We start from the raw sequence: 17489 nt of genomic DNA, 5'->3' as shown, positions 1-17489 counted from the left end.
GTATGGACATCTGCCTATTCACGGCTCAACTCTTTCAGAATTGCCTGAAGTAGAGGGAGCTGGGTGATGCCTTCTTCCAAGGGCAGCCTACCTAAGAGGACTGGTCCATGAAGGCCCCTGTGACATGCCTCCTGACACCAAAGCTCACCATTGATAAAGTGAGGCCTGGGTTGTGGATTCAACTCTTCCTTCTACTTTGGAGTTTCACAAACTCAGCACTACTAACATTTTGAGCTGGATAATTGCTTGTGGCCTTGGCCATGCTATATAGTACTGGGTACTTAGCCCTGTCCTTGGCCTGCTAGATTTCCATGTGTCTCCAGATGTTTCTCTATTATGGGGTACAAAATCTTCCCATGTTGAGAAATATGAAACCCCACCCCTCCATCCCTCATGGTGTTGATTCTAGGAGCATCCCCCAGTAAACTTCCTGTGAGCAAATCACTTGGTCAGTGACACACCCCAATGAGTGGTTCCCTTGATAATACAAGTATTTGTTTATTGGTAAATTACACCCTTACTACTGTAATTACATTATGTACTCCATAGAGTAAAAACAAAAAACAATTTAAGTGAGATCAAGATAGACATAATCAGTACTTCTAGCAAGTGCCTCTATTCCAGTGCAAAATGTTTACTAGCACGCCCAGGGGACCAGGCGCTACACTGGAGACCAGTGACCTGGAAGCTGGGAGAAACCAGCAGGAAAAAAAATGTAGGTGAAGGCCTTCATCAGTAATTCTGAGCCAGGGGATCATGGAGAAGAATTTGCAATAAGACAGGGAATGTTATGGTCATGTAAAACTCATCAGTGCTCACCTAGATGACATGATATATCCAGCATAGGTATAAATAAGCATCAGACAAAGAGGCTTTGTGAACAAGCAAAGCTGTAGACCAGGTGTGTGTCACAACTCTTAGAAGCTGTCCATTAAAGTTCCTATTGAAAATAATGCAACAAAAGGCTAAAAACTATGAATGGTACAAATAAAGGAAGGCTGGGAGTCAAAGATCAGAGGGAATTTCTTATTTATGTCATCTTTGGATTGAAGGTAAATTCTTGAACTTTCAAGATATTCTTACATCTAAAGGAATCTGTGTCCTTACACACTTAGAAGCTTAATAAAAAATATCAAGTTATTTTAAAAAATAAAGAGAAGCATTTGTTTTTTTTAAATGAATTTACACAGATTCAGTAGATAAGAGTAAGTTATTTTATCAGTACATTTATATAGAGTAATAATAAAAAAATGACATGGAGGCTTTGAATATTATAAGTAATAATGCTGAAAATGTGCTTTTCTGTGTTTGCATTGAAGACTGGAGTTTGTCGTTGTTTTGTGTTGGTTTGTTTGTTTTTGTGCCAGTCTTGGAGTCTTGGGGCTTGAACTCCAGTCCTGAGCACTTCCCTGGAGCTTCCTTTTTTTTCTTTTTTTAATGTTCAGGGCTAACTTAAGCCAAGGACAGCACTCTACTTGAGCCAAGGCTAGCAGTCTACTTGAGCCACACCTCCACCTCCACTTCTGGCTTTTTTTTTTTTTTTTTTTTAATGTAAGTAGTTTAATGGAGATAAGAGTCTCATGCCCAGACTGGCTTTGAACTGAGATTCTCAGACTCCTGAGAGGCTAGGATGATAGGCACAAAACACTGGTGCCTGGCAAGACTGGAGTTTTTAAGCTCCTTTATAGTATTGCTCTATCTTTTCTAAATCTAGCATGATAACCCAGTCCAAAGAACCAAGGGCATTGATAACAAGGAGCCCTGCCTCTGTGAACTCTGTGAATCAGGGGACAAGTTCTAACCTCAAATTATGTAACCTTATACAAAAGATTAAAATGAAGAAGATAAAATTTAAGAGAGAGCCAGTTAGAACATTTTTAAGTAGTCAGAATCGAAAAATAAAACAAATAACAAGTTTGATAAATTTATGTACCTAAAACAAAGCTGCCGTATAATGCCCAATAAAACTAAAAGCCACAAAATTTAGTCTCTAGGGAAATATTAAAATCAATAAGTGATGAAATTGATACATTCCTAGAAGGATGCAACTCTCTGAAATTGAAAAACAATACCTTGTTCAGTGATCAAGATGCATTATACACATAAATGGACAAATTAAATTAATACCACCTTTATGCAACTATTTGAAAATAATTTTTTAAATTCTTGTTAATATTATACCATTAAATATAACAATATACCATATAATATACACTATTATGTCATTAAACAAGCTGATTTAGAACTTTCAAGTCAATACACCAAGAAAAATAAAATGAAACGGATTTAAAAATGATTTCTACAAAATATTTTTTAAAAAAACAGATCATACCAATCTTTCTAAAATCCCTTTCTAGAAAAATAAATAAAGCAGGAACAAACATTCTCTAATTCAAATTTTCAGGGAAAGACTAAAGCACATAAACATCCAAATTATGGAAGAAATGCAAACTACAAATCAATATATTAAAAATATACTGCTTTCCCAGCAGGTAAAAATTCAAGTTAAGACCCTAATTACATGCCCTTGTCTCTTAATTTTGCTGGGCACTGAGGATTGGTGAAAGAAGTTAGTCTTATAGAAACTAACCAGATAAACTTGGCAAGATATAATAAAAGTCTTAAAAGTGCACATTTTTAATATAATAGATCTACTCAAAGAAAAATATTCTTAGTAAATAATAAGCAATGTGGAGAAACAGATATTTTTATTACAATATGAGTAATAGGAAGAATAGTTTGTTAAAATTATATTATTCAATTATGGGAGAATCAGGAAGTATATTCTAGTATATTCTTTCAGAAGAATGGTTTGAAACTTGTGAGTTGGCTCACATCTATAATCAAGGTTAGCAGGCTGAGATTGGGAGACTCTCAGTTTGAGGGCAATTCTGGCAGGAAAAAAAGTTCATATGATCTTATCTGAACAAATATAAAGGTTTGTATGGTGGCATGCATCTGTCATCCCAGCTACCTGAGAAGGGTAAGCATGAGGATTGTGGTCCAGGCCAGACAAGACAAAAAAAGAAAAAGAAACCTTACTCAAAAATAATGAAACTGGAAGTGGAGCTGTGGCTCAAAGTGGTAGAGCGCTAGCCTTGAGCTGAAGAGCTCAGGGACAGTGCCCAGGCCCTGAGTTCAAATTCCAAGTCCAACAGAAGAAGAAAAAATGAAACCAACAAAAACGTTGATATTGCTCAAGTGGTAGAACACCGAATACCTGCTCGGCAAGAGTAAGGCCTTGAATTCAAAGTCCAGTATATACACACAAACACACATACACACACACACACACACACACACACAAAATCACGGACACACACACACACACAAAGGTTTGCAGCATATTTTAAAGATACAAAGGACTGAAATAATACAAAGAATGCTCATTAACATGAAAAGATTGCAATACAATATTATGCATTTATATTAGAATACAAGACTGAAGATAGAGCAGTCCCAAATTTGTACCAAAAACCAAGCAAATGGACAACAGTTAAGAGAACCCTGGTCCATACTGGCCAGGACAAAGAATAAGGACCTATCTCAAAGGTGGCAAGAGCAAAGGGAGGCTATAGGCACTGCTCACTTGGAGGCTGTCAGTCTCACAAAGTTGAAGCACTGAATTCAAACCCAGTGTTGACAAAAAGGGGAGAAAAAGCATCTCTTTCAAGCAAATACATTGAGGGAGGAAATAATTCTTTCAAAGAGAACTAAAAGTTATGTTAGCTGAATTGGCAATTATTTGACTGATCTTACTAATCATTTCATTTAGAAGGCAAATCCAGTTGTACATAGAGATAATTAAAGCCAGTCGGTTTATTAGTTAAATACTTCCATCCATTTGCTTTTCTGCTAGGAATTTTTTAAAGGACAAAAATTCCCTATTTATTGTGAAGGGTATAATAAATGCATTTTCCACTGAGCCTATTTTATAAACTGTTCTTACAGACTCCTCTTTTATTTAAGATTAAGAATAGTTTCACGGGGTATTAAAAGAATCAATAAACAGTGATATGTAATCAATATTTGTTCTTGATAATTTTTTGTTGGTTTTACTAAGTTGATGGCAAGAAACCTGTGGAGCCAGGCACCACATTTCCAAAATATCAGCTTGTTTAAATATCTGCAAAACAAGCAAGTACACTGACACATAAATACTCTAGATTAAGGCAAATGTTTGTATAATGACTTTGTGCTAGCCTATATTTTTATCATCTCAAGTGAAAAATGGAACAGTGTGAAAAAAACAATTTTGGTTTTGGGGGACAAAATATTCTTTTTTTCCCATTCTATCACAAAGCTGCCTGCTTGTCCTTCTCAGCTAAATGAAATGGAGCATTACATAAAATTGAACAAAGCAACTGCCTTGACCTTCTCAGTTGGTCAGAAATGGAACTGTTTATTCAAGCATTTACATGGTGGCCCTGGCTCATGGTGCCCTTGAGTTAATGTAAACTGTTTTTTCAGAGGTATAAGATAAGCAGCTGTAGGCATGCGCTTTCCTCACTGCCTTTGCTAAATGTCTCCAACTGGTACAATTTAGAGGAAAAGTCCTGCAAGAAAAAGCCTTTGTGTCTGGCCTCTCTGTTTTGGTATTCTGCAGCAGATCCCAAAACAGCTCTGTTGACTCCCATTCTCTACAGAGCTCCAAATTCTTTTCTTTTTCTTTTTTGAATTTTTAACATGAATTGTTTCCACTACTTTCCTTAACTAAAACCTACAAGTGACTACAACTGTATTTAGAATATAATCTAGACTCATTTCATAGCCTATGAGATGTATAAGCCCAAATTCTGGCTGATTCCATCTTATGTTACTCACCTTCCCACAATTGGATCAACTATAGTACTTGTGTTTACAAGACAATTTCCTCCAGAGAGTCCTCACTTTGCTCTTCTCTCTGACAGACATTCCCATTGTCTTGCCCCTAGACATTCCAATGGCTGCTTATTTCTTGTATTCAGGTTTCAACTCAAGCATCGTCTTTGCAGAGAGACCTTCTAACCCCATGCATCATCCTAGCTCCCTGCTTACTTTCCCATAGGTCTTCTGTTTCTATATGGTAAATTAGTGGTGGGCATGCTTGCTTGCTTTCTTTCTCTCCCTCCCTCCCTCCCTCCCTCCCTCCCTCCCTCTCTCCCTCCCTCCCTTTCTCTCTCTCTTTCTCCCTCTCCCTGTCTCTCTCACTCTTTCTCTCTTTCTTTCTTTCATTCTTTCTTTTTCTTTCTCTCCTTCCTTCTCTCTTTCTTTCTTTCTTTTTCTTTCTCTCTCTCTCTCTTTCTTTCTTTCTTTCTTTCTTCCCACTCTTCACTGAAGTTTCATCTCCATAAAGGTAAATAATCTCGTTGCTTATTCACTGTTCTATCCTTCATTCTAGGACAGTGACTAACACCTAGTGCTCAGTCCATAACTATTTTTTTTGCAGGCACAACTAAATGTATCTTCACTGCTAATCATTCAGGAAAGCCTGTGAGACTCTTATCTCCAATTAATTACCAAAAGGCTGGAAATGGTGCTGTAGCTCAAAGTGGTATAGTGCTATCTTGAGCACAAAAGCTCAGGGACAGTGCCCAAGCTGTGAGTTCAAGCCTCAGGACCAGCACACACAAAAAATATTATAAGCCTAAATTTAGCATGCATCTGATATACTTTGATCAAATTTACCTTCTCCACATTAATCTTCCTTAACCTCTGTCCTCCTTTTAGCAGTTCTTTGGAGGTTTATGCTATTTAATATACATGTTTTATATACATTTTATATATACATATATTCATATGTATATACTCATACATGTATATATACACATGTACATACATGTATATATATTCACACATGTCTATTATATATAAATATATACAAATGTAATAATGTTCCCTATATGAATTAATCATTGTAACATTTTAGGTCTTAGATATTTGATTAGTTAATCTCTAATTGATTATTCATCAAATGCGTTATTGTGTCTCTTTTTTAATTAATTAATTTATTTATTTATTTTACCAGTCTGGGGTTTGGGACTCAGGGTCTGAGCATTGTCCCTGGCTTCTTTTTGCTCAAGGCTAGCTCTCTACCACTTGAGCCACAACACCACTTCTGGCTTTTTCTGTTTGTGTGGTGCTGAGGAATTGAGACCAGGGCTTCATGCGTGCTAGGCAAGCACTCTACAGCTAAACTGCATCCCCAGCCCATTGTGTGTCTTCTAATTGTAGGCAAATTTATAATATCCTAATAATATGCTAGAAGCTCTGCCTTTCTTTATGATCTAAAAATTATAGACTTTTCCAGCTCTGAAGAATTTAGAATGAAGTCATTGTAACTTGCTAACATGGTAAAATACTATCAAATTATTTATAAAGAATAAACACACACATGCATCATGGTGCTCACAGCACAAGAGATGTGCAGCCTGCAGATCTCTGTTTTTCAAGCTTAACTGGACAGGGAATCATTACAAGGAAACCACTGGCCCCTGCCTGGCTACAGCCTTGCCCTTGTGCACTCTTTCCTGGTAGATGAAGAGCAGGGAAGATCCGGCTTGCATTGCTCTCCTGGGACTAAATGAACAAAAGAAAATACACTTCTAGGGGCTGGGTGTATGGCCTAGTGGCAAGAGTGCTTGTCTCCTATATATGAAATCCTAGGTTCGATTCCTCAGCACCACATATATAGAAAAAGCCAGAAGGGGCGCTGTAACTCAAGTTGGCAGAGTGCTAGCCTTGACAATGCTCAGGCCTTGAGTTTAAGCCCCAGGACTGGCAAAAAAAAACCCCAAACAAGTAAATATACTTCTGTTTCCATGAAGGACATTCAAGCAGGAATAGTCTGCCTTTCTTTTTTGTTTCTTTTTCTTCTTCCTTTATTATTAAAAGATTAGGGGTAAAGCTGAAACTTTTTGAAAAGTTATCTTTACATTAGGGTAAGAAAGTTGTTCTTTAAAAAAAGAAAATAGTTGAGCTTATTTTGTTTCCCTTCTTCAAATTGTCTAATTCTGTATTCAGTTGCTAATTTCTAAATGACTTTTGATTCTTTCATTATGCTTTTGAAATTAAATACTTTTTTTTCTTATTTATTGTCAAAATGATGTACAGAGAGGTTACAGTTTCATACGTTAGGCTTTGGGTACATTTCTTGTACCGTTTGTTACCTCCTACCTCCTTCCCCTTCCCCCTCCCCCTTTCCCTCTTCCCCCGTGAGTTGTTCAGTTGATTTACACCAAACATTTGCAAGCATTGCTTTTGGAGTCATTTGTCTTTTTATCCTTTGTCTCTCGATTTTGATATTCCCTTTCACTTACTGGTATTAGAACTAGGGAAGAAATGTAATACTTCTTTATTTTTCAGATGATGTATTATTTCAAGCACTATAGATGTACTCACCGTTCATGTAGACTGTGATGGCCTCCCTGTGTAAACTAATTCCTTCTCTTGAAAACTAGGCCTTAAATGTTGTAATTCAATTCTCAAAGGTGATGTAATTAGGAGGTGTGTGTGTGTGTGTGTGTGTGTGTGTGTGTGTGTATGCATGTGTAAGAGAGAGAGAGATCAGGAGAATGCAGCCCTAGGTAATGTCTTTAGGAGAGAACCTAGATCCATTGTGCCTTCTGCTATGTGAAAACACAGTGAAAAGGTGCCAGCTATGAACTGAACACCAAGTCTTCTCCAAAACCCTTTACAGGTTTAGAGATTTACCCCTCCCAATCTCTAAAAGTAAACAACTGAGTTTCTATCATTTATAAGCCTTATGGTACTTTTTATAGCTGCTCAGACAAACTGCAACACGTACCTACCCCAGTGATTTGCTGTGATGTACACATTCTTAGACTCAAGGATTAATAAGTATATTGTCATGCCACACTTCTGATACAGTCATATCGCCAGGCTCCTAGATCTACCAATGTAAGGAAATGTGAAATAGTCCCCTGAATGGCTATACTTCTGCTGCACAAGACAGGGGCTTCCTCTGCCACCCACCTACTATTTCAGATCTCAGCTCCTGAGCAAGAGCCACCTTCATATTCAGTTTAAAAAATATCACTGCCCAAATAATGCCTGAATCCAACATCCTTCCTTCTGCATGTCAACACAAGTCCCTATCTCTGATATCCTTTTCTTAGTTTCTCAATGAGGGTCAAATACTGAGAAGGATCTCCTAAAGAGAAGAGAATCCTCTTTAATTTTTACCAGTTACTTCTACAACAACTTTTAAAAACACCACACAGCCTGTATTGCATACTTTTGACCTATGCCTGGCTGTCCTTAATATTCCGTTCTTATGGGCATCTCCTAACCCTCCAGTTATTGGTTTTTAGCATGTTCCTAGGTTACTTTTTCCTTTCTGTATTGCGGGAATCAGCCAGGTTTCAATCCTTGACTGTCTTTAACATTTTATACTGTAGATTTAAAACCAGCTGCTTCCAGAGATCAGTAGGTAATCGAAGTGAAGCAAATAGTAGGAAAAAAATAAATCATGTGGCTCTTTTTTTAAAACTAAATTTTATTGACAAGGTGTTGTGCAAAGGGGGTACAGTTACATAATAAGGCAGTGAATATATTTCTTGTGATATCTTACACCCTCATTTTTCATGTGGCTCTTATGAGTTCCTCTGTCCTGGGTATAGTGAAAACAATATCTGTTCATTAAAAAATAAGCAAACAAATAGCAGACATGGTGGCAGCTGACAGACAATGTCTGAGAGGCTGAGTTTGTGGAGAAGCAGGAAGCAGCTAATGCTCTGCTCTAGCTAATATTGGCCAATAGCTAATACAATTACTACTAGAAAAGCTTTTCCATTTCTAAAAACAAACAAGCAACAAATAAAACCCAGAAATTCAGACTTGAAGTAAAATTGTGTGTGTGCATACACGCGTGTGCGTGCATCTGTGTGTGCACATGCCAGGACTGGGGCTTGAACTCAGGGCCTTGCACTCAAGACTAGAGCTCTATCCCTTGAGCTATACCTATACTTCATGCTTTGGGCTGTTTGGAGCTAAGAGTCTCTCAGATTTGTTTGCCTGGGCTGGCTTTCAACTAGGATCCTCAGATCCCAGCCTTCTGAGTAAGCTAAGGATTGTAGGAGTGAGCCACCAGCTCCAGATTTGATGTGAAATCTTTGACATGGTTTATTTTTCTCAAGTACAACACATCTATATACCAGAAAGAGCCTGTCAAAGAGAACCCATTTCCATTTGAGAAATGGTCAGTGGTAGTCAGTTGGCAGCTTCTTCACCCCAGACAACTAAAAGCAGTGATTTTAAACTGTGGCAGACAGTCCACTGTAGAATCATGCAATCAGTCTAATGGGCCCTAAGTAGCAGTTTTAAATGAGAAAGAATTGGAGAGGAGAAATAAAATTTAGCTGGGCACCAGTGGCTCATGCCTAATTCTAGCCACCAAGGAATCAGAGCTCTAAAGACTCATGCCTGGACACCAACCCAGGCCGAAAATTCTGTAAGGATCTATCTTGAAAATACCATTAAAAAGCTGAGCTGGAGATACAGCTCAAGGGTTAGATTGCCAGCCAAGGAAGCAAACAAGTCAAGCAAGTATAAGAACTGAGTTTAACCCTAGTACTTCCAAGAGAGGCAGAGAGGCAGAGACAGGGAGAAAGACACAGAGGGAGGAGAGAAGAAAGAGGAAGGAAAAAGAGAGAAGAAAGAAAGAAAATGATACAATTTAAAACAAAAGACTATATCTTTTTTAATAAGGGCCTTATAGGAAAAATACAGGCACATGTGCCTCTGCGTGTGGTAAATTAATGTAAAAGTGTCCATTCCAAACTGTATCAAAAGTTTGAAAGTAACTTTAAAGTGACATTATTCCACATCTTTATCATTAATTTTCATTTAAATATCAGTGGATGTGAAATGAGTATCTCTAAGCAAGGTTTTTCTCTTCTTGAACTTCAGGCCTGTGTTTTTAATGATTTTCTCAGTATTGTGTGTGCCCTGTGGGTCTTATAAATGCAGTGAAGTAGAATAACTAAAAGATTAGGCTTTGTACTCAAACTGAGTTTGAATTCTGGGATTTTTCAGTCTGTTTTCTCATCTTTAAGATCAGGATAACTAAAACTCTCTGCCTTGAGGTTCTAGGAATTCCTTCTTTAAAACAGTGCTTGGAACATACAAATACAAACAAATATTGCTTGAGCATGAGCTGAGTTCCAGGCATTGCTCTGGGCACTAGAAATGGATGAAAAACTTCTACCCTACCATCTTAAGAAAAAAAAAAGTTTCCTTTTTCAGTAGTCTGAGAAAGGAAGTTACAAATCAATAAAACATTCCTTCATGTTTGACTGAATACATAAGAGTAATCCTTTTGAAATGTACTCTATCAGCACTCTTTCAAATAGCCTCTTTGAAGTTTACTAACTTGTGACCACAAGAATGACCTTCTACTTCCTGTAAAAAGTCAGCAACTCCTCTCCACCCCTCCCAGTGTCCTGAGTTCCTGCTGGCTACAAGGCAGTTCTCAGAGAGGTCTTAGTTGTGCTGGGGTATAAAAGAGAACCTGCTCGATTGTGTTAAGGAACTTGGGGGTATACTCTGTTCCTGTAGCTCTGGTGAATAAATGCCCCTTGTAAAGGTTCCTGAAAGTGACAACCATAAACTGACACATGCATGATCGGGAACTATGTCATTGTCCATGCCAGTTACTGTAAGTATGATGATGGTAATAATGAGGATGAAGTCAAACCACAGACACATGGATTCCTCAATCCCTCCCCTTCTCTCATACCTAAATCCTCTTTCCTAAATCCCTAGCTCAATGAATCACAACACCACATACACATGTGTACATGGAGGACCTCTGATCCAGTCTGCAGCCCTTACTCGTGTCTCTTTATATACTTTTGTGTTTTTTTTTCAAATTTTTATTATCAAACTGATGTACAGAGAGGTTACAGTTTCATATGTTAGGCATTGGATACATTTCTTGTACTGTTTGTTACCTTGTCCCTCATGCCCCCCTCCCTCCCCCCCTTTCCCTCCCCCCCCCAGGTGTTCAGTTCACTTACACCAAACAGTTTTGCAAGTATTGCTTTTGTAGTTGTTTCTCTTTTTTTACCCTGTGTCTCTCACATTTGGTATTCCCTTTGAATTTCCTACTTCCAATACCAGTAAACACGGTTTCCAATATACTCAGATAAGATTACAGAGATAGTGTAGGTACAACCACAGGAAGGTGATACAAGAACATCATCAATAATAGAAACTACACATACACATAGGACGTTGAAAGTAGTTACAACTGTGATATAACAATTGTTTCCATATACTTTTGAAATCTATCCAATTCTCCATCCTTATGGCCAGAGTCTATTATCCTTTGTCCAAGATCCAGGGGCTACCTCCTGGTTAACCTTTGCTTCTAGATCTATGCCTCTTTTAACATACCCTCATACCAACGCCACAGGTTTCTTCTAAAAAAAAGATTCTGACCTTCCAGAACTTGTTATTGTTATCCATGATTAACAAGTATCACCTGGTCTCAAATTCTGTCCTAACAATTAGAAGCAGGAGCAGTTTCCAATACTTTCAGAGGTTGCTGTCACTTTGGAGCTTTTACATGAGCTACCCTTTCTCCTGGAAAAGTTTCTATTGCTCCTGCTTTTCTAATTTCTCATAATCCTCACCATACTGAAGTGAACTTATTTGCTTTTATTCTCTCTCCCTATATACACATACATATATACATGAATATATGTATTATATACATATATGTATATATATATACAGAGCACTAACAATCAAAATAAATTGCAAAGCACATAAGAGGTTCCTCTATTTGTTGCCTGTTGCTGCAAATAATCACAAATACAGTGGATTAAAACAATACAACTTTAGTATCTTTTATCCCATAAGAAGTTTGGCAGGTCTCAGCCAGTTAAAATTTAGATGTTAACCTAAATTGGACCATCAACTAAAATCAAGACAGTAGCGAGCAAAGTTGCTCTTCTGTTTGTAAATTCTTCATCAATTCCATGTCTTAATCTTTTACTGCTCCTAGAGGCCATCCACATTCCTTGACTTGTGGCCCTCTTCTTTCTAACTTTAAATAGCAAAGGTTAGAGGAAGCCTCACATTGTATCCCTGTGACCTCTTTTGCCTCCCTCTTTCATTTCTATGATCCTTTATAAATACACATTGCCTGGATAGCCCAGGATATTTCAGGGCCTTCTGATTAATAAACTTAATTCCATCTTTAACTTTAACTCTTCTTTGCCATAGAAAATAATATATTCATAGAATTCATGGACGTGGACATCTTGGAAAGCTATTGTTCAAGATACCACAGCCTTCATAAATAGTTCAAATACAAATATGTGATTAAGATGCTCCAGGAATCATTACAATGAATAGCTATTATTCTTGACTACCTCCCATTTGTTTAAGATTATTGAGATAAGGTAAGACTAAGTTACTGTAACATGAGATGCTCTGGATTTCAGCTGCCTCAAAAGATAAAGTTGTTACCTTAAAAATAAATAAAGTTGCTTATTGTCCATATTAATTTCCAGTGAGACTGTGTATCATACTGCATACATGTAATCCTAGCTATTCAGGACACAAATAGGAGGACTGTGGTCTAAGGCTAGCCCCAGGCAAAAGTATGATAGCCTACCTAAAAGATAAGGTAAATAAAGCAAGAGAAGTTAGGGGGTGTGGCTCAGATTGGTAGAGTGTTTGCCTAGCAAGCTCCAGGTCTGAATTCAAAACACAGTGCCACAAAATAAATAATAAATAATCCAATATTTCTGCTTTGGCCGTGGCCATTCAAGTATTTCAGAGGACTCAAAGCTCCATGTTCCTTCCATTTTGTGACTTCACCTTGTACGCATGTAATTACCAATGTCAACTGGGGACACTCTTCAACTCAGTCAATTGGAAGTGGAAAAGTGAATGCATATGTCATGTGAGTTTCACAGATGCCACCAAGGAGGAATACATATCACTTCTGCTCATAGTCTAAGGACTGGATGCCAGAACTGATAAATGAGTAATCCATCAGAAATGTGCTTGAGTCTCACCTACAAAGACATGACATAGACAAGAAGATTATCTAAGCAGTTTTTTCTACCATAAGATTGTTAAATCCCAGTGTCTAGGACCCTTCTTGGTCAAGAACTAAGCTCAGAACCTAGAATGACTCTGTGTGAAAACTGGGTTTGAGCTGAGAAAATGGAATGGAAAAATGGGAACTAGTATGGATACCACCACTTAGCTCTGTAGCAGCAACACTGATGCAAATGTGGGTGTAAATAAAAGAAGTTCCAAGAAATGAAGAAAGAGGCCATGCAGATGAGCAAAAGTTAACTGCAAATCAGTGTTTGCATTATACTAAAGCCAATCTGCAAAAATCCTCACTATATATGAAATCATTTTAGTAACAACCTGCAATTATTTCAGTCATAAAATACTTTACAATCTCTATGTCATGTATATGTGTATACGTGTGTGTTCCATGGTAAGATGTATCAGTACAGGTAGATTCGTTTCTATGCAAATGTGTTTGATGCTTTAAAAATGTTATTATGATAGATAAAAATTAAAGCAAAATAAAATATTATTTGGCTAGATATAAAATAAAATCCAAACTGCTTTAAAGCATATGGAAGAAAATATGGTATTTTTACTGAATCAAATTTTGTCTAAAAGATACCCTAAAAAGGTTCTCATAACTTTTCTTTTGGAGTCTAGGGCACAATTAATCATGTACTACAGACCTAAAGATAAAAATGATGATCAGTAAAAATGCAGCTTTTCTAGACTTAAAATTATTTTTAAAAAGGGTTTAATACAAAACTCAACATGAACAATATTATTTTATTGTTGATGAACAATAAACATAAACGGAGAGCACTTTAACAAGGGGAAGATTTCAGGACAAACCAGAGTCACTATGAATTTTTAATAACTCAAACCCAATAGCAAGAGTAAACTAAGTAAAATTGCTAAGAAGTGATTTGTTTATATCTCTTGATAATATTAGTGTGATTGAGGAAAGCAAAGCAACAAGAAATGAAGGAACCCCAGATGATATATAATGTATTCAAATAACTCAGGATCAGTCATTTTATGTTGGTTTTTATAAAACCTCATATGTACATTATAACTATATTCTAGAAAATGCAAAAATGGTAGTAAGAATGAAATAATAGATGTCAAATGCTTTTCTAGTAAACCACAGATACTATTTTTTCCCACCAGGGGCAAAACTGTAATTGAATTGTATCTCATTAGAAAGGCATTATTTCCTTGAGAGGAATAAAATAAAAACAAGAACATTAATAGTTGTAATAATTATGGCTGTTTGGTAAGCACCACAATTGACAGAAGCTTGTTTGAGTATGAAATAAGTTTACTGAGAATTATCAGCTAAATCAGAGACTTGTGTGGGCTGAAGAAACAGGCTCACCGCTAGCCTCAAGAACATTTAGAACTACACAAGAGATATGACTAGGGGTGTGGCTCAAGCAGTAGAGACAAAGCCCTGAATTCCAACACTAATACTGCAAAAACATAAAGAAACAAAGAACAAAAACTACAAGCAAAGGACTGGCCTGAGTAAGTTAGCCATTACCAGCCTCAGAATAGCAAAGTACATGACCCATACCCAAACTTTCTACCTATCATCTCTGAGTTAAGTTATATCTTTGCCAATATTCACAAAGGAGCATCACCTAACCATTTTGTACCCTCCTGAAAGAAGATTTCAAGTACAATAGAGTTTTCCTTCTAGTTTTAAAACATGTAAGATCCAGAAGGTTGGTAGCTACAGAAAAGTGGATTTGGCCAATGACCATGTAAGATTGAAAGAGGATGCTAAACCTAAGATAACAGTCCAGATTCAGCTAACATTTTAATTTTAGCCTTGCAGGACTTTGAACAGAAGAATCCAGTTATAAACTGTCCAGACTTCTGACTGAACTCACAAGCTTAGTTTAAAACCACTAAGCTTGTGGTCACTTGTTATGCAGCAATATGAAACGACTATAAGCATCTCCCACAGGTATTATATGCCAATTTTGGATGATAAATTATGAGCAAGCTCACTTAACATTTCCAAAAGGCAAACCAATTGTAGGAAAAGTAATTTATGTTTTCATTTGAACCACTGCCTTCTAAAAAATATCATAAATTAATTGTACAAAAGTGCTTAGTTGTGATATTCACAACTGGCATATTTTAATGAAACTCACATGTTTATATTATTCTTTCTTAACCATCCTTGTCCCTCCTTTTGGCAGTTTTAACAGAACAAAAACAATATGAAAGAAGTATAGAAAGATAAGCCATAGAAAATACATACAGAGACAGACACACACACACACACACCAGTTTTGAAGCCAATATTTCAACCTGTTTAATGGTTCATTTTGAACGATCATTTGTGACCATTACTCCTAAATAAAAATACTAAGAATTACTATATCTTGAGAAACATGATCTGTAGATCTGTGACCCAGAGATTGTAAGGAAGTCTAGGCTAAAACTATAACTCTGTTGCTAGTAGAAACACCTAGCTATTGAGCCTCTGAAAATTACGTAGGATTGCTTATAAATATGTACCAGATTTATTACATACTCAAATTATATTTTTGCATAGTAGCTAAATAAACTACATGAATAATACCAAGGACTTTTTTTACTGTTTAAAAAATGGCCCCTTAAAATATTAAATTTCACATATATCTACATATCAGCACTGTTTTATTATGTATGACAATTCCAGATGCATATTTTCAGATTATCTCACCTCCTATGGAATCCTATATGATTTAAAGAAGAGCCTAGCCCTTTGTCAAAAGGTCAACACATAGAATAATGAATTTTTAAGAATTTGCTTATTTATTTATTGTCCAACTAATGTACAGAGGGTCTACAGTTTCATACGTAAGGCAGTGAGTACATTTCTTATAAAAATGGTAACCTTCTCCCTCAGTTTTCTCCCATCTTACCCCCTCCCCAAGTCCCTCCTCACTCCCACCCCCATGAATATTTTTTCCTGCAGAGGTGCTGTTGAATTTCTTCATCTGTAACACATCAGATGTTCTCCTGGGTCTGGGACACAGTGTGAAAGAATAGCATCCGCATTCAATGACACAGCAGATGCCCCCAGACTTGGAGAAAAGGGGCAAGCCTCTTCTTTGCAGAGATTAAACTGAAAGCCATGGATGCTCTTCTGGTTCTTGTGACCCAACATGCTTTGACTAGCAGCTCAGGATCCAATATGCCTTCAATATTTAATTCCATCTTCAAACATAAAATGATATTAACATTTGTTTCCAACATAGAATGAATAGGGACTTCAATTGTATTTGATTTGTTTTCCTCTCTCAGTAATAGCAAATTTTCACCTTATAGCAATTAATACTATCAAACAGTTGGGTTAGGCCTAGCCAACAGAGACAGTCCTTTCTAATTTGGGTGAAATCTCTAAATACAAAAATCCAGGATCATAAGCAGAGAAGGGATCTAACATCCCAATGCTAAATTTCTAGGAACAATTGTATTACAAATAGTAGGAAAGTGTAAGCACACTGTCAGGAGAGTGTTATCCCTTTTCTCTTCTTTTCTGGGATCTATTTTTTCTCAAGCTTTATAAAAATTGAAATTCAACAGCAGATCACTTGTCTCCCAATTATCAATAAACAAACAACAAAACAAACAAAGAGACATAAAATGCCTTCAATCTACCGTAAATGCAGCTGGGGTGCCCATTCACCAATTCTCACCTCTATGCAAAATCCTCTAGTTTCCTGATGCCAATGGTAACTAGGCAATTTCTTTTTTCAGGATTCCAAGTGGCAGCAAACAAGAGGAAGCTGAAATGGAAGATGAAAAATACTAATAAAGAGTCATTTCTGTGTTCTCTCCAGGCACAAAAAAGCAGAGGGATGGAAATAGAAGGAATTTGGGGGAAATTCTATAATATCAAAGATTTCACTGATAAGTAGTTCCATTTCTCCATCAATTAAGATTTCACCAGAAGGAAAAAATAGAAAAGAGAAAGAGTAAGAATGTAAAACTGCAATTGTGGTTTGCTTTACAGGTGTTCAAACTGTAAGACTAATTACATGAGCATTTTGCAAAGAAAACAGTCCTTAAGCACTAAGAATAAATTCTAATCCATGAAGTAAAATGTGCCCAATTTGTCTGAGTAGACCTCAAACAAATGGATTTAATATATTATTATTTCAGCAATGCTAGTCATTTATAAACTTTATAAACATTTACAAGCCATGAAGTACATAATTCAAAATAAGTTGACTTGAAAACACAAACAGTAGTTACAATATATGCCCGTTCTTCCCTTACTCTGTCCTCACCCCTTCCCGAAGCTGTCCTCAAACCTTGACTTCATAGAGAAAAGACAGGTCAAAATAATCCTTGCCAGGGGCTGGAAATATGGCCTAGCGTCAACGATTCCCCAGCACTACATATATAGAAAACGGCCAGAAGTGGCGCTGTGGCCCAAGTGGCAG

The sequence above is a fragment of the Perognathus longimembris genome, chromosome 1 (assembly GCF_023159225.1).
Source record: "Perognathus longimembris pacificus isolate PPM17 chromosome 1, ASM2315922v1, whole genome shotgun sequence".
In the NCBI taxonomy this organism is placed as follows: Eukaryota; Metazoa; Chordata; class Mammalia; order Rodentia; family Heteromyidae; genus Perognathus; species Perognathus longimembris.
This window is presented reverse-complemented; position numbering follows the sequence as displayed.